Below are 19,334 nucleotides of genomic sequence, written 5' to 3'. Positions count from 1 at the left end.
TATTTATTTGTCATGTCACATTAAAATTTGTCATGTGTAATAAGTGACGTGGCTTTTTGTTAATGCTAGGTGGCATTGTATACGTGGCATTTTAAGTTCCTCTTTTAATAATATTGTATAGATAATAATAGTTAATCTTCTAACTACTGATACACATAGTTCATTTTTATGTTCTTTCTTTCACAAAGCACATGTAATGTATACTCTTATGATCATCTTATTACTATCATTCCACCGTAAAGGCGTAAAAAGATAAACCCATGTAGGTTTTTTGCCACTATAAGCAAACATACAATTTAGTGACAACAAAATTATAGTTTGTTAAATTTTAATTTTAACCGTTAATAATAGAAACTCTTAAGAGCTCTCTTTTACAATAGTTAAGTGACTCAAAAGATTTTGGGTTGATTCCCAAGTTTCAAGGATAACTTCTATTTATTATCATAAGATCACCCTACTTTATGCTAATCTTTCAATGTGGGACAATTCTACTGAAGAGTCTATTGATCCAAAATACTCGGGGGGGGGGGGGTGGAATTGGGGATTTAAAACTTTTTAAACTTTTTCGATTGTATGAATATAATTAATTACTTAAAGTTTATTGATTAAACTTTAACTAATTAACCAATGATCAAGTAAGAACAAAGTAAACAAACGAACGAAAGAGAAGGAGACACGCGGTTTTTGAAGTGGTTCAGTTTCACAAATCGAAACCTACGTCCACTATTCTCGATTAATAAATTTAGTACCTTTCTACGGATTACAAATTTACTAACCCAACTCGTACAACTAACCCTAGTTGTAACTCAAGTGAGTACCGTTAAATACTCGAGTGACTAACTTACGTTAATAAGAAAGCACTAATGATTCCACTAATTTGTTCACGTTAATGAACGAGTAAGAATTCAATTAAGCACTATTATCTTATAACGATAACGAAAGAACGAATGCACAAGTTTATAAATCACACGACCTTTTTCGAAAAATATCAAAACGGTTTTTGCTCTAAAACACGGTTTTTGCCTTTTGAAAATATATGAAAGTTATGCTCAAAGGTCTTGACTTTTAAATTTGCAAAGTGTAGGGTATTTATAGTATAATAGGAAGCATGGCACACGGTTTCATCGAAACCCTAGTGGCCGAAAATAATATGATATGGAAATAAAATCACATCTTATTATTTTTATCCATAAAATCTTAGGAAAAGATATAATTTGTTAATAGATTATCTTATCATATATTCACCTAATATTCTTTCCTTAGTTCCCTAGATATGCCGAAACAATAAGGAAAAATCATAACAACTTTTCTTATTTTATTTAAGCAATCTCTTAGAAAAGATATAGATAAATATATGATAATCTAATCAAATATATACTTAATATATTTTCCTTAAACCCTAGATAGCCTAAATATAAGATATGTAAACAAATCATATCTTATTATTTCTTTCCTTAAATTCTTTAGGAAATAATAGAGAATATTCAAAAGATAATTTTATCAATTATTCTCCTATTATCTTTTCCTTAAATCTTAAGATATGATAAGATTTTCCATAAAAAAATATTCTTATCATATATAACCATATCATGCTAAATATAAAAGATATGTTAAGATAATTCTAGAGAATAAAATCTTAACAATAATCAACATATATCATTAGGTTTACACGAGAGTCTACACGGCTCATAGGCCTTGTTTTTCGTGAAAACCCTAGCATGGCAATATGTTTGATTTAGGGTTTAAGAGTGGATAATATTAGAAACCCTAATTAGTAATATGACTCAACTCATAAGTTGACCCAACATAATTATTAATTATAAGATTAAAATAAATCCACACTCAATATGAATATGGGCTTCCTCATTAAATAAACACTATTTGATAAAACATTTAAAAGAGACAAAAACATTTTTCAAAAACAATTTGAAAACATTTTAGTCGTGTATTGTATAAACTTGACATCTCAATGTTATAGTAGAAAAGCTACAACATTGAGCTCTTATATAAGCAATGTTATAGCTGTGAGGCCATAACTTTACCAATCTAAGAAGCGCATTCTTACGTTACCATTAGGAGATCTTTGAGTGTAGGCTACTTCATCATTCAAGCTTGATCAATCTTTAAATGAGCTTCATCTTCTCATGAATGCTTGAATAATACTTTAATAGCTTGTAATATCTTGATCCTTGATTGAGGGCTTGATCTTGGCATGTTCTTGTATACTTCCATCACAATTCTTTAATGCTTGCGATTAGTAAGTCCAATCTAAAAGACTAAACAAACAATTACGCGCAACGAGTATATAAAATATAAAGCACTCTTGACATCATCAAAACATAAACGTATATTCTATATGGTTCAACAAATTCCCCCTTTTTGATGATGGCAAGTCTCCTAAAATTGTGACTAAGTATGTAGTTCCCCCTCAATAAAATATCGTCATCTTTATAGATAAAGATCAACTCAAGATCAAACAATTATATTCAATACCAAAGCTTTAAGGATTGTAAGAGACAATCGGTCTTGACAAGGAGCAAGCTTAGGCAAATACTAAAACATGATCATTTCCTCCCTCTCTTGACATCATCGAAAAGACGAGAACAGACATAAAACGACTAGAATGATATCAACCGAGGCAAGAAATATATATTAAGCAAAACATATATTATAGTATAAGAACGACTTCAATAGAAGCAAGTCCTACATATAAAGTGTGTAATACAAACCAGGTTGAGTACAGATTTTGTAGGAGAGAAAGAAAGTAGTCACTCACCTAACTGCGACCTACAGAAGCATGCATGCAATTTAACATGATAGATATCTCTAGCTACCGTACATATACACTTTAACCAATCGAGGTCCAAAACACATGCCGAGGACTTACAAAGTAATGTGAGGTGAGGTAATTGGGTAATAAGGGGCAAAAGAATTTGGATATGTGGAGGTAAAAGCCAAGCTAGTACCGATCACAATCAAAAGTAACCATATTCCACTTTTCACCCCAACATGAAAGATGATGCACCATGTCAAGTATGGCACAAACTCACTCACATCAACAAGTACTTCTCCTCAAGTAATATGGAAATAAATAAGAATAGGAGTAATAAGAGATTCTTGCTTTTCCATCTTTCATAGTACCATTTTTCTTCTTTCTTTTCTGTATTTTTTTTATTTCCTTTTTTTTTTTTGGTTTCAGTTCATCTTTTCCTTATTCCTTCCAATATCCATCACAAAAGCAACAAAATTGACCACAACAAACTTCCAAATATACCAACAAGACTAGCTTGACAAGGGTAGGCCATATGGAATGTAGTTGAATAAATAGGTCAAAACAAGACAATTTGGCTAATGTGAGGTTAGGGGTAAAACGTAAAGGAAGGGTTGCCTCTCCACATGTGTCACCACCACAAACCCGAGTGTATACAGGTAATAAGAGACAAATTTCATGTTTATGCAATTTGATGTTACATGCCATGTAAGGAGTACTACACACATCCTAAATGAAACCAATCATGAATGTCATTGGTTTATGAAGCTCTAAACCTTAGAATGTATTTGTGATGAACAAGAGTTATGGTCGGTATACAACACAAAATATAATAGACTAGCAAACGGAATATTCTCATAAAATAATAAAATACTATACAAGAGTGTACTTGCAACGAAAAATATGAACATAGACATACAATCTCGTCAAATCTAGTCAATCATACGGGAAATAAAATATTTATGACAAATTTAGTTGCCACCAATTAAACCAATTTCTAACCGTAAAGTCTCAAAACGTCCTCTAGCTAAAGGTTTTGTCAAAATGTCTGCCCATTGTTTTTCAGTACTACAAAATACGAGTTTTATATTCCCTTTGTCAACATGGTCACGTATAAAATGGTGTCTAATTTCAATGTGCTTGGTACGCGAGTGCTGCGCGGGGTTTTTAGAAATAATAATAGCACTCGTATTATCGCATAAAATAGGAATACCACCTACATTAACACCATAATCACATAACTGTTGCTTAAGACATAATAGTTGAGTACATACCAGTCCTGCTGCAATATATTCGGCTTCTCCTGTTGAAAGGGCAACTGAATTTTGCTTCTTTGATTCCCATGTGATAATGCAAGGTCCAACGAATGTGGCAACACCTGACGTACTTTTCCTGTCTAGAGAACATCCTGCGTAATCGGCATCAGAATAACCAACCAAGTCGAAATTGCATTCTATCTGATACCATAAATAAATTTTAGTCGTACCGATAAGATATCGTAAAATTCTTTTTACGGCCGTCATATGCGATTCTTTGGGTGATTATTGATATCTCGCACAAACGCATACGCTAAACATGATATCTGGTCTACTTGCAGTCAAATATAACAATGACCCAATCATACCTCGGTAAGTTATTTCATCAACTGACTTACCGTCTTCATCTAAAGTTAATTTCTTGTCTGCGACCATTGGAGTAGACATGGCATGGGAATTTTTCATTCCTAACTTTCTAATTAACTCCTTAATGTATTTCTGTTGATGAATCTTGATGCCTTCCTCAGTTTGTTGAATTTGTAGACCTAGGAAGAATTTCAATTCTCCCATCATACTCATCTCGAATTCGGAAGTCATCAACTCCGAAAAATACTTGCATAGACCGCGGTTGGTAGATCAAAAAATAATATCGTCGACGTAGATTTGAACAACCAAAAGGTCAGTACCCTCGGATTTTAGGAATAGGGTTTTATCGACAGATCCTCTCTTAAATCTACTGTCAAGTAGAAATTTTGACAATCTGTCATACCAGGCCCTTGGTGCTTGCTTTAATCCGTAGAGAGCCTTATCTAATTTGAAGACATGGTCCTCAAATTTGCTATCCTTAAATCCAGGGGGTTGTTCTACGGAGACTTCTTTCTGTAGATACCCATTTAGATATGCTGTCTTGACGTCCATTTGAAAAAGCTTCATACCTTTATGTGCTGCGAATGCTATTAGAAGTCTAATAGTTTCAAGATGTGCAACAGGTGTGAAGGTCTCGTCATAATCTATTCCTTCTTGTTGATTATAACCTTGGACCACCAATCTTGCTTTATTTCGCACAATGACTCCAACATCATATAGTTTATTTCTAAATACCCATCTTGTTCCAATGACAGATCGATCCTTGGATCTAGGAACTAAGTGCCAAACTTTGTTCCGTTCGAACTGTTGAAGCTCTTCTTGCATAGCTATAATCCAATCCGGTTCTGCAAGAGCTTCATTGGTATTTGTTGGTTCGATCATACATAGAAACGAGTAGAATGAGCAGAAATTATTTAAGGACCGTCTCGTTTGAACACCCTTCTTAATATTCCCAAGAATATTTTCCATTGGATGTGAGCTCTTGTATTTCCATTTGGTTGAATACTTGGCTCTTCATCATTATTTGAACTTGACCCAATTTCATTTGGCTCAAAATTGGAGAAAGTTCCCCCTGAATCCAATCCAGGTGTTGTAGTAGAACCGTTTATAACTTCGGACTCTGCACCTTGATTTGGATTCAATGTTATAGTAACATCACCTATAACATTGGATTGGGAATCCTTATTTTGAGACAATGTTATAGTATCATCAACTATAACTTTGGTTTTTTCTTTCTTGTCCTTTGAAGAATGATCAAGTTCATCACTTATTCCTTCAATCTCATTATCTTCCAATTCTAATTCTGGGGGATCGTCTCTAGAAAGACGAAAGTCAGGTTCGTCTAAGTCTTCTTCCTCATCCTATAAGGGCTTATCAAACACGTTATCTTCATCAAAAATAACGTGAATACTTTCCTGATAGGCTATCGCACACCTATGCAAAGATAATATTTATACCCTAGCAAAACAAATGAATGTAGTACGTAGGGGTCGAACCACAGAGAGACGGGAGTTGTTAATTAGTTGTTATGGGTTGAATTTTACCTTGGTAGATTAATGTTTGCTTTGGTTGATTGGTTTGATGTAATGTAAAAACAACAATAAAAAGAATGTCTACGGAGGTTGGGTCACACATGCTAATTATGCAAATGCTCATGTCAATTTAGGAAGTTGATTACTCGATAAATGTTTAGGCTTAAAGACACCCACCTCTCGATCTTAGCGTCAACCATAGACCGGATCCTAGAGAAACTCTCGTTTATGACTAGGTTGTCCTACTACACATGCTTAGTCTAATCCGATTCCGTGCCTCTCAACTTATAGAATGAATTAACAAACTTAATCTATGATTACGGCCAATAACCAAAGATTAAACGTTGTGGCGCAAATATGTGATAAAAATAATTTATCAATTTAACTTAGCCTCATTTTAACATTTACAATTTACTTAGTCATGCATGGTTTCCCTTACTCCTTAGACAAATGTAACTACTCAAACATGGTGGAAATGTAAATTAAACTAATGACAATTGAAATGATAAACATAATGGAAATGTAAATAGAATTACCTTGAAATGGAAATGGAAATGGAATTGAAGAACAATGCAAATATAAATAACTTGATATGTAAATTGTTTATAACTTGAATTGAAATTGTTTATAACATAATGGAAATGCTAAAAGGAAATCTAATCTAACCTAAACTAAGAACTAAAATGAGAGTATAAAAGTGGTGTAGAAAGTATGTAAGAAGTGTGTTTTAGGTCCCGGATCAACACCCTTTATATAGGAGTGAAGGGAGTAACGAAAACAAGCTAGAGGAGGCTAACCCCGATCGGGGCCACCCCACCCCGATCGGGGTCATGGGTTTTCTCAATTTTCTCTTAATTCCGTCTTAACTTTGCACCTAATGTTGATGTGGAATCCGATGCTTATGTCTTAATGCGTCCGTCTAAGGTATCTTAGGCATCCTTTGGCATCCAATGCAAACTCTTATCATGGGCTTTCAATTGGATTTCATTTCTTTACATATCCACCAACTAAGATTGGTTTCCTCTTACTCGGGTTTTCCAATTTCTTCCCAAAATGCCCCTATACTTCCCGGAATTCCTTTGCATGATCAAGACTTGCTCTCATTAGCCTCGTAAACTCTTGTACTTGCTACTTTGACGGGAAAAAGCTACTAAAAGCTTAATTTCCTATAAAACACAATAAAAAACAAGCAAACACAACTAGAACACGGAATTAGCTCGCAAACACTTACATTAGTGCAAATGACATGTAAAATAGAGCTAAAATAGGGGGTTAAAATGTACATAAAATGGACCTATCAAACTCCCCGAAGCTAAACCCTTGCTTGTCCTCAAGCAAGCACACAATACAATGTATGATAATGATAAGGGTAAGAGCAACAATCATCACATCCAAATGCAATTTCCGTCAAGTAACTTTAGAGCACAATGAATCAGATCCCGAAACAACGTGGGCATAGGGAAAATGCAACAACATGGATGAGATTTATATGACGGCGTAACATGAATGACTTCAAATGAACTTTTCGGCCCTTGCATGATCTTTTGACTTTGGACTCTCACGGTACACTCAAGCTCTTTTATATGTGAAAGGATATTTATATGAGTAGCACTCACCTATCCTCAACTCATGAGAATGTGCCCGCGATCTAATATGGTAGTCATTTCAAATCACAAGTAAAAAACAATCAAAATTCAAGCATATAAAAGAAGCCAATGGGTAGAAGAAGGCAATATGTAATGGGTAAGAAAGGGGAACATATGAATTATGGTTTGTGGAGCTAAGTCAAGCTAGCAACAACCAAGTGAAAGGATGCTCAATCCCAAAACTAAACCCAATATTTCAATACAAATCATAAGAACATTCTCCAAAAGATGATAATAAGATATGAGAATTCTCTTAATTTCCACTTCTTCTTGTTTTTCAATTCAATTCATGCTTCTTTTTCTTCTTTTTCATTCATGTGATTTTTTCATTTTTCTCATTTTTTTCTTTTTCAAAACTCCTTTTTTTTTTTCACTTCTTTTCTTTTATTAACCAATTCTGGAAACTAGCAAATCCGGCATAACCAAGCTCACAAAGACCAAAAATTAAGCAAAACCCAAATGAGCACCCTAACACCAAAGGCATAGCTACTAGCTTAACAAGGTAGGCAAGTATGATGTAGCTAGATAAGATGTAAAACATGTATGAGAAAGGGCGAGAAATGGGAAATAATGTCTATGTGAATGGCTTCAAATGCAAGCATGTAATGAAAGTAATGCTCATAAAAGATGAAATAAAAACCATACTTGTGCGTATTTAATGTAACACACACCATAAGGAGACCTACACTCACCTAAGAGAGACCGGATATGGATTCATCGGTCCAAAGAGGTTCTACCTTACCATCTTGTGGCTTGCCAAAAGTCAAGATCAAGCCTATTTGGTTCAAATTTCATCTTCCACCTACTATGTCAAGACATCCCCATGTATGTAAAACCCGTCAAAAGCGCGACTCATTAGCTTTAAAAAGCTACAATATGGGAAATGCAAAGAGGAAAGACATTAAGCATAAGACAAAAGGGTGGACACAACACACACTTTTTATGAAAATTTTTAAATTTTTCAAAGTTTTCAAAGTTTTAGGTTTTTAGATTTCCCATAACTAGACTCACTAAATCCCTCCCCCAAGCTAGAACACCACATTGTCCTCAATGTGTAAAACAAAGAAGGACACCCAACAAAGGGAGATGGGACGACACATGCGGAAATAAAGAAAGGAATGAAAGCGTACAACCGCGTAGAAGCTCCCCCAAGCTAGCTTGAAAACGGGGTAAAATCCAATCTAAGTAACAAAGTACCTGCGAAAGACAAGCTACTACATACGAAAGCAAGTTAAATTTCTTATTGTCCTAACTATTACATCAAAACCAAATTGAAATTGCAATTGTAAATTGTCTTAAAAATCATAAGTAAAACAATTTTTCCTAAATAAATATCCAACATCCTTTAAAAAGCATGTCAACGCCCTTAGAAGTTGATCATATTCCTGCGCATGAGCAATACACAAGCATATGTAAGCAATTCTTTCTTGGTCTTTTCTCTTTGAGCCTTGTCCTTAATTTTCTTCCAAGTGGGACAATCCTTAATCATGTGATCAGATTCTCCACACTTGAAGCAACTTCTGTTAGTAAATGATGATTTTGATTCTGTTGCTTTCTTGTTAAAGGACTTATTGTTAAAAGTAGACTTTGTTTGCTTGATTCGAAAGATCCTATTTTTAATACGACGAGCAAACAATACGGTCTCATCCTCTATGTCGGAGCTGACATCCTCGCTTTTCAAGGCCATGTTTTTACCTCTGCTTAGTTCAGCGTCATCGGCGTTTAAAGTAATTTCATGGGCCATGAGAGCACTAATGAGTTCTTGGTAGGATAGGTTTTCAAGATCTCGTGATTCCTCCATTGCTGTGTCTTTGGCACGCCACTTTTTAGTCAGGCTCCTAAGAACCTTCCTTGCAATGTCCTCGGTATTGAACTTCCTACCTAGGTTTTTCAGTTCGTTTATTATGCTTGAAAACCTTGCAGACATGCTATCCAACGACTCATTAGGCTCCATAATGAATAGCTCGTATTTCTGCATTAGTAGATCTATACGGTGCTTCCTAACAATGGAAGTACCTTCATAAGCTGTGGACATGGGGCCACGGGGGCGCTTGGGAAATAAGCGTTTGTATTTGTGGAGTCGCCACCAATTTTTATGGGAAATTGGAACCGTTCGAATACCTCGTGTTATGTCAAGACACAAAGTAGTGACATGAACACCAAGAACTCGTTACCCTTAGCATTCTATGTCTAGAATGACTCTCGTGGATGCCAATGAACACGGATGTTCACAGAGATCTGGAGTAAGGGGTGAGGGTACGTATTAGGAAGCTCTTTTGATCGAACACCTAATCCCGCCCGCCTCGATAGCGGCCTCTACTAATGATTAGGGAAGTTATTCATACTCGATATATTGTCGATTATATGCATGCAATGCAACATCCAAGTTTTAATCATAGCATGTGAGAATTAGACTAAGTCGGTGAACAATTAATTTAGCAAACAATTTAGTCGAAATAGGGATTTATGTTCAATTACATGTGAAAACATACAAATGATACAAAATACAATGATAAATAAAATAAAGGAAAATTACAATAATAAAAATTACAATAATTACATTGGGTTGAGCGATTTATGTCGAAAATACCTTTAAAACGGATAATTTGGGAAAAAGAAAGAATAAAGGAATGAATTAACGAACAAAACAGTAGGCGATAATACGGATAATAATTAATTATACGTAAGCTAATTAAACTAGGTCAAGGCAGAACGGAAGTTCAGAGGCAGAAATCAACCTGGAACAGGCGCACAAGACTGCGCCCTTTGGAAGAGGCGCAGCAGACGCTGCGCCTGTTCCAAGGGTGAGTTCTGGCTGTGAAGCCGGAACTGCAAATCGTTAATATTAGTTGGTGATTTTAAGGATTAATTGATATATTTAACTCGGATGGAAGTGATTTAATACATTAATTACATATGAATGAGTCATAAAAGCAATAAAACATGGATGAGACGGATGCAAACGAATTATTTACATGAATGAACGATTGATTAGTGACATAGGTGAATTAAATAGGTTAGATACAACGAATTGATGACAAATTAATGACGAATATGCGATGAATATGATAATAGACAGATGAAAATATGTCAAAGATCGAAATCCAGAAACTCAATATGAATGAATCGAATTTCTACAACTCGGATTGATTTTAATGACGAAAACCCGCAAATATTGGATTATAAGGGATTTAAGTCGGATTTAATGACGAATTATATACTAATGAATGATAAATAATATACATGTGAGATTATTATGCTATTGTACCAAAGAATTAAAGAAAACAAACGAAAAAACAAGTAAAGAAGACGAATTACAGAGGACGAAGGAAGAAGAAAGGAAGCAGGAACTGCGGCAGCCTCACGAAGAGGCGCAGAAGGTACTGCGCTCCTTCGAAGAGGCGCAGCAGTTGCTGCGTCCTTTCCCGACGGTTATCTTCTGGTAATCCGAAAAAAGGGTTTTAAACGAGGTTTTATAAATCGGTTTTAATAAGTGTTTTCGACATAAACCTTACATTAATGATACAAAAAGTAAATAACAATAATAAAAGAGAGATTTACACCCTCAGACTTACATGTTTGACGAAACGAGATGAACTAAGTTTACGATTAGTGATGCTCGACTCGAATGTAACGAAAGTGCCCTCGTAAGAGGAAAATGATTAGATTAATTAAGTTGATTAGTTGTGGAGTTGGTCAAATTGGTCGGTCATGCAAACGAGGCTGGTACTCAGAAGGATCCGAGCTTACGTGGTCGAATGTTCAAGCACGTAGACGCCAAAAAGTAAGAACGTGGTCTAGAATGCAAAGGGAGAAGAGAAGGGCGGACACTCGCGTGAGAAATATGAGGAGCAAAGGCTCCTATTTATACTAATCACGTGAAGGAATAGGGTTTTCGGAGAGACTTTGGAAGTTAATCTCGAAAAGATATGAAAAAGATACGAAAAACACGCAGAAAAGGGCCTGGGAAGAGGCGCAGCAGTCATTGCGTCTCTTGGAAGAGGCGCAGCACCTGCTGCGTCTGTTCCCAGGTGGTTTCCTCCTGCGGAAGAAAGATTTCCGCGTTTAAGTTATGGAATAACGGATTAATTCTATTTTCCTTAATATTTTGTATGAATATTACGGGAAATACTTTACCAAAGATTAAAAGATTATGAAATATTTATAAAATATGGAATAGAGTTATCCGGAACATTCCAGAACATTCTGACTCGGGATTTAACGATTATCATAAAATGAAGACGGTTTTAGGCCCAGACTCCAAATGTACTCTAATTACTGTCAAAACGACCGTATCGGCGCGTAGATGACAACTAAGAGGTAGACATCAGTGTTTGAGCAATCACTTGACGATAAACTTACGAACTGTCACAAATCATTCCGCGTACCAAACATGCGGCCCAATCATCACCGGGTGGTTTGCGGGAGGTGCAGAAACGAGGTATCTATAGAGCCCCCACTTTGACTGAGGCTTGGACAAGGCGAAAGTCAAAGTATAGCCATCAGGTCAATCGAAGATTACAACCTAACGACTATGGCGACGCGAGGCGGTTCAAGGGGTCTGAACCAAGGACCTATCGTCGGGAACATTTTAGAGTCTGTCGACTATCGGGGAGGGTCGTTTAAAGTCCATTAGACTACGTAAGGAGGCTCGCCAGCCATAAGAAGAGATCATACCTGAGACTTCTTCTCGAGATGCTTTCGGAGGTGCATAGGAGCTAAGGGTAAGCTTAGGAGCTAAAGGGGTAGGACCTAAAAAATAAGTAAGGATTGGTGCTAGGGTGTGGGGCCCTAAAGGAAAGCATCAATGGGAAGGAGGTCCGAATATAAGTTCAAACTAAGGGGTAACTAAAGCTCGAGTGTAGGAACTCTACTGGTCTGGGAACTTCGGGAGAACGACACTTTTATCGCACTCCGCGAGGAAACAAGAAATGTTGCGAGTAGCAGAACACAGGCGGGAACTGCTGGGAGAAATCTGCTTGGGTCGTCTTCAAACAAACTTCGGAGGGACATGAGAAGGACGATTGTATGTCATGAACTCTCGTGTGGGGAACCTTTATCAGGAATGTATCTCCATGTCTCGAGAGGGATTGTCGATCCACTTACTCTCGCTAGGGGAATATAATGAGGAACTTATCTCCATGCCTCGAGAGGGATTGTCGATCCGCTTACTCTCGCTGGGGCAATATAATGAAGGCGTGTCGAAACACCTGTGAAGGAATACTTGCTCGTTGTGACAAGCTAGGTCTTGGAAGCGATAAATAATATATAATAGTCTGCAGTTAGCTTAGAAATGCGGATCTGAATGAAGAATAATCGTCAAACGGACCAAAAAGATAAAATGGCATCGAGGAAGAGGCGCACCAAAGATGGGCCCATAAATAATGAACTCATAACGAATTTTTGAAAACTCGTATGGAGGGAACATCAGGAAGAGGCGCAGCAAGAGCTGCGTCTCTTGGAAGAGGCGCAGCGCCTGCTGCGTCTATTCCTGAGTGTGTCTTTTCTGCGTAAAAACGCGATAAACAGAGGGACTCATTTCATTTGTTCGAAATACAAATTCCTCAATTTCTCTCTCAAATCATCGATTGAAGAGAAACATTTGACTTTGCAGGAGGTTGAGGCGGCGGGCATCGAGCCCCCAGAGTACCCCGAGACCCTTGAGTACACTGAAGCGACCGGGAGGACGACGATCTCCGAGCTGCGTGACTTTGACGTGGCTGTGACGGATGCTGGCCTGGACGATCGGCAGCATCTGATTCGGAGGGTGAGCCTCTAATTTGCATGATTTTTGTGTAAGAACACATTTGATTGAACTTATCCAATTATTAAGAACTTTTTTTTTTTTTTTTTGAAAATGCAGGTTGCGCCGTCTCGGTTTGTGGCGTTATGGAGGGTAGCCAACCGGCTGCGAGCTACTGCCGTCGAGGCACTTGTCGGCGGTCGAGGTCGTCAGGTATGAACCTTGTGTCTATTTCATTTTTGAATTTTGACTTTCCAACTTTTCTTGTAATTGCTTGAAATGATTGGCATGAGCCAATTTTGCTGTTTGCAGGAGGATCGTGAACTGGAGCGAGAGTTGGCCCAGTCTCGGGAGGAGACAGCTCACTTGTTGAGGGAGCTTGAGGTTCGCGACGCTGAGGTTGCTGCTCTCGCGGCAAGAGTTGCGGAGCTAGAGGGTGACCGACAATAGTTTTGTTTTGTTGTTGTTTGTTTTGCACATTTGTACATTTTTGGACCTATATTTTGGACTTTTTGGACTTTGCTTGGGGCTCGAGCCCCCAGTTTGTTGTACATTTCCCTTTTTGGCTGTATATATGATGGCCTGAGTGCCTTTGCTGTTGGGTTGCGTTGCTTGTATCTGCAGGTTAGCTTTGAACAGGTTTGGTAGATGACGGTTTATGCCGTCACGCTGCCGAAATTTACATAGAAATCACGTAGAACATACATTTGTATATGCATATGGCCCAAATTAGCGCAAAACGAATGACTCAAAAGTGCAAAAAAATGCAAAAGAACGCGACAAAAATGCAAAAAATTTGCCGAAAATGACCGGACGGTAGGGAGGGTTACCCCTAAAAAAATGAAAAAAAAAATAAACCTATAAGTTAGAAATGAAATGATTACAAAAGAAACAAACAAAAAACCAAAAAAATAAAAGAAATATATATAAGTTTTGAAATAAATTACATTAAAATGAAAATTATTTCCTAAAGTGAAAATATACAAGTGTGTTAAAATGACGAAAATGCTGATATTGTCTCGAAATGCGTGCCCGCGGATTTAGGAAACACGAAATATGGCAATTTTCACGTATTTACCAAAATAATAACCCGTAGGAATAGGAAATTATTTGCCAAGGAATTTAGGAAAGATCCAACGCGGAAAATCACAGAAACCTTGCTGAGGAAGAGGCGCAGCAGGAGCTGCGTCCCTTTGAAGAGGCACAGCAGGTGTTGCGCCTGTTCTGGAATATTTTAGGAAACAGAGTTTAGTATAAATAGAGACGTTGATAGAGGTTTTATTCACACAATTCTTCCGTCTCTTCTTCGTCTTATAAAACTCTCAATATAATCACTCATCATGAATACTTTGGAGATTCGCCTAAAAGAGTGGACCAATGAGTTTTCCAACATGGAGAAGCACGACATGGGCGCTTATAATCTTGGATCTTTGTTGAGTTTGAAGCTTATCAAGGTTGTCAAACCATTCTTAGATGCTTGTCTTGATTATTGGGACCCGAATTATCACGTTTTTGCGTTCCCCGGAGGCGACATTTGCCCATTTCCTGAAGAAATTGCTGCGATCGGTGGGTGGGACCCAGAACACTTGCCTGCCATTACTTCTACTTCACAAGGGTATAAGAGCAAATTTAGAGACTTGCTTGGATTGACTAGGATTGAGATGGACCGTTTAGTGACCTCGAAAGGAGTGCGAATGTTGGACTTCATTGACCGATTCATAAACAGGGCCGACCCCACCGTTTCTTATGTTGCTAGGCGAAGAGCATTCGGATTTTGCTTGTTGCATGTATATGTCCTTCAAGGGCATGTTGATGAAGACTTGAGAGGTGATCCCCGTCTCTTGGGCCTAGTTGAGCAAATGGAGCTGCGCAGGAGCCCAGATTGTTTATGCTTAGGAGAGATCCTATTGGGTTTGGATAATAGGAAAGCCAATCGCGACCTACCGTACTTGGGAAGTCCCGTTATCTTGCAGGTAAAAGAACGGTTATTTTTCTTTTTTTTTTTTCTTTTTTTTGTTTTTTTTTTTTCGTTTTTTTTGTTTTAATACCCGCTTTTGGTAGGTTTGGCTTATGAAGCGTCTTCGATTGATCGAGCCCCCAGTTCATGTTCCTTCTTATCATGCTCGTTCGATTGCAATGAGGACCAGGCTTTACATGGTGGACTTCACTCGAGTTTGCAATTATTGGGAAAACAAATTGAAGAGTGATGATGGCCCCTTGGTTAGGTGGATTGTACCATGGTGGCACCTCAAATCCGCCACTGGAGTGTGTTCCTTGGATCCTACTCAATCTGTGCGCATTCCTGGCTTGGAATTCATGGTATGCATCTTCCCGGAAAGGCTGATGAGACAGGTTGGACTAAAGCAGACAATCCCGAAGCTTGACACCATCCCGCAGACTGCCGTTGCGCTTACTACTGAGAGTCGAAGGGAGTGGGCCATTAAATGGGCTCAAAGAAATGTATGGTTCTTGAACTCTTCTGTTAGTGCCTTATGGGTGTCGGATTCCTACCTGCGATGGAGGAAAGCTACTACTTCGGAGGAGCGCGAGAGATTGAGGAAGCGCGAGCCTGTTGACTACAAGGTGCGCGAGGTGGAAAAGGAGAAAGAGAAGCATCTAACTGAGGGAGAGGAGGAAGCCGGGTTTCGAGTTGTTCATCCTTCGAAGAAATCGAAGACCTCTCCTGTCGTGGACAAAGTGATTGACAAGAATGGGAAGGCTAGGCCTCGAGAAAGACCGTTGGTGATTAGGTCCGAAGTGGCGCAAGAGCGTCCGGCTCGAGGTCGTGACAAGAAGTATGACAAAAATGACAAGGGCAAAGGGAAAATGAAGGAATAGCCCAAGTCTTTATTATTATTATTTATTATTATTATTATTGTAATAAGAAGGTGGGGTTTTTAGAATCCTAGCCTATTTTTATTTTTATTATGTAACGTATTATTACTATAAAATGAATGAAATAAAAAAGGTTAATTGGTTATGAAACCGTTGTGATTTTCTATTTATTATTCTTGTCGAATTCCAAATGTAATGCAAATGTCCTTCTATTTACATTTTGAAATTAGTGGGTTGTATCCTGTGAAGGATTGCCTACGTATTCATTAAGAAAATGAAATCAAACCCTTGCGCGTAGTTCGAGTAAATGTAAAAGAATAATTGTTCTAAGCAAGAGCTTGTAATGAACTTTAGAAAATAAGCATGAGCTTTTTGCTTACTCTGAAGGTGCAGTTTAGTTTATTCGATGATATGAGGATGACAAATTTGTCAAAATGCAAGAGCAGAGTGACATTAGCTTATTTCAGCTTGGCCAGGGGCCGTTTATTTAGTGCCATAAGAGCGACACGTGAGGTTACGCGAGGCGCGTTTTTGTTCCTATTCTAGGCATAATACCGCTTTAGCTGGTCAAGGTTTGTTGGGTTGGAAAATTCATTCCCATCTAGGTATGTGATTCTAACCGCACCCCCTGGAAGTATGGACTTGACTAGAAATGGTCCTGCCCAATTAGGTTTGAATTTTCCCCGTGGATCGACAGGTAAAAGAGCTCTAACCGACTTGAATACTAAGTCTCCTTCCTTGATGTTCCTTGGCTTGACCCTTTTATTGAAAGCTCGTTTGATACGTGCTTGATATGTATGGACATTATGCAAGGCGCGTAGCCTACGTTCATCCAGGAGGATGAGTTCTTCATATCTATCCCTTTTCCAATCGGCTTCCGGGATTTGACTTTCGAGTAAGATACGCAATGATGGTATTTCTAACTCGACTGGTTGTACAGCTTCTATGCCGTAGGTCAAATAGAAAGGTGTGGCCCCAGTGGGCATCCTAACAGATGTGCGATATCCCCACAAAGCAAAGGGTATCTTGCTTGGCCAATCTCGATAGTTGTCAATCATTTTCTTGAGAATTGTGACAACGTTCTTGTTTGCCGCCTCTACCGCGCCGTTAGTCTGTGGTCTATATGGCAAAGAGTGGTGATGCCTAATTTTGTACTTGGCTAGAAATTGCTCCGTCTCAGCATGGAAATGTGATCCATTATCACTAATGATCTCATGTGGGCAACCGTATCGACAGATGATGTTGTTTTGTATGAACTTTGCCACGTTTTTAGCCGTGAGACTAGTGTAGGAAGCCGCTTCTACCCATTTGGTGAAATAGTCGATTGCCACTAGGATGAAACAGTGACCTCCTGTTCCGGCTGGGGTTATCTTCCCAATTATATCAATTCCCTAGGCAGAAAATGGCCAAGGAGATGTCATCGTATAGAGCAATGAAGGAGGGACATGTTGTACATTCCCGAAGATTTGGCAGTTGTGGCAATGTCTTACATATTTGATGTAATCGGATTCCATTGTGGTCCAATAATACCCCAAACGTGTGATTTTCTTTGCCATCATGGGCCCACTCATGTGAGGATCACATTCTCCATCATGGACTTCTTCCATCACTTTCCGTGCCTGTGAATGATCAAGGCAACGTAGGATTACACCAAGAGATGTTCTTTTGTATAACTCTCCTTGCATGAGAACGTATTGGGAAGCTAGTAGGCGTATAGCACGTTGTCCCCTTTTGTCCATATCTGGTGGATAGGTACCGTTGAGCTTGAAATTTAGGATTGCTTGGAACCAAGGTTCCTGTGTGATTTCCTCTTCATCGGTGATTTGGTGGACGTAAGCTGGCTCTGACCGTCGCTCGATACATAAAGGCATTTCCACCATGTCATCTGGCATATTAATCAAAGATGCGAGTTTTGCAAGAGCATCCGCAAATTGATTTTCTTCCCGAGGTAGGTATAGATAGGTCACGTGATCAAAGAATTGGGCAACTTGGTCTATTCTGGCTTGATAGGGTGCTAAGCTTTCGCTTCGGATTTTCCAAGATCTCGTAACTTGATTGATGATCAGGGATGAATCCCCATGTACTCAGAGGTTTTTAATGCCTAAGCTCACTGCCGCTTGTAGTCCAATGAGACAAGCTTCGTATTCTGCAGCATTATTTGTCACCTCGAAGTCGAGTTTGACAGAGATTGGTGTATGCTCACCTTCAGGAGAAATGAGCAACACTCCTATTCCGAATCCTCTTAAGTTTGATGTTCCATCAAAGTAAAGGTCCCAGGAGTCTACATCAGTTTGGAGTATATCCTCGTCTGGAAATGACTAAGTATCTATTGTTTGTGCATCATTGATGGGATTTTCTGCAAAGAATTCGGCAACAGCGCGCCCTTTTATAACTTTCAGAGGCATGTATTTGAGGTCGAACTCTAAGAGCATCAAAGTCCATCTTGCTAGGCGTCCGTTGAGGACGGGTTTCTAGAAGAGGTATTTGACCGGATCCATTTTGGAGTATATTTTGACGGAGTAGCTAAGCATGTAATGGCGTAGCTTCTTCGTTGCCCACACAAGAGCGAGGCATATCTTTTCGAGTTGTGAGTATTTGCACTCGTACTCCAAGAACTTCTTACTAAGGTAGTAGATAGCCCTTTCTTCCTTTCCTACGGTTTGAGCTAGCATGGCACCCATGGCTGTTTCGGTTACTGTGAGATTTAAACCAAGAGGTTGATCTCGTTGAGGTGGCATGAGCACTGGTGGTTTAGCTAATATCTCCTTGATTCGGTCAAATGCCTTCTGACAGTCATCATCCCACATGGTGTGATCCGTTTTCTTGAGCTTCTTGAAGATAGGTTCACAAATCATGGTGAGTTTTGATATGAATCGACTTATATACTGCACTTTCCCCAGGAATCCTCTGACTTCTTTTTCTATTTGAGGTTGTGGCATTTCGATCAAAGCCTTGATTTTGGAAGGGTCTATTTCTATACCTCGTTGGCTAATGACGTATCCCAGGAGTTTGCCAGATGTGACTCCGAATGCGCACTTCTGAGGATTGAGTCTCATGTTGAACTTTTGTAGCCTTGAGAAGAAATTGCGAAGGTTTGCAATGTTCCCTTCTCTATCCTTGGACTTGACAATCATGTCGTCTACATATACCTCAATTTCTTTGTGCATCATGTCATGTAGGAGTGTG

The sequence above is a fragment of the Silene latifolia genome, chromosome 9 (genome assembly GCF_048544455.1).
Source record: "Silene latifolia isolate original U9 population chromosome 9, ASM4854445v1, whole genome shotgun sequence".
Taxonomy (NCBI): Eukaryota; Viridiplantae; Streptophyta; class Magnoliopsida; order Caryophyllales; family Caryophyllaceae; genus Silene; species Silene latifolia.
Note: the sequence above shows the minus strand (reverse complement) of the source record.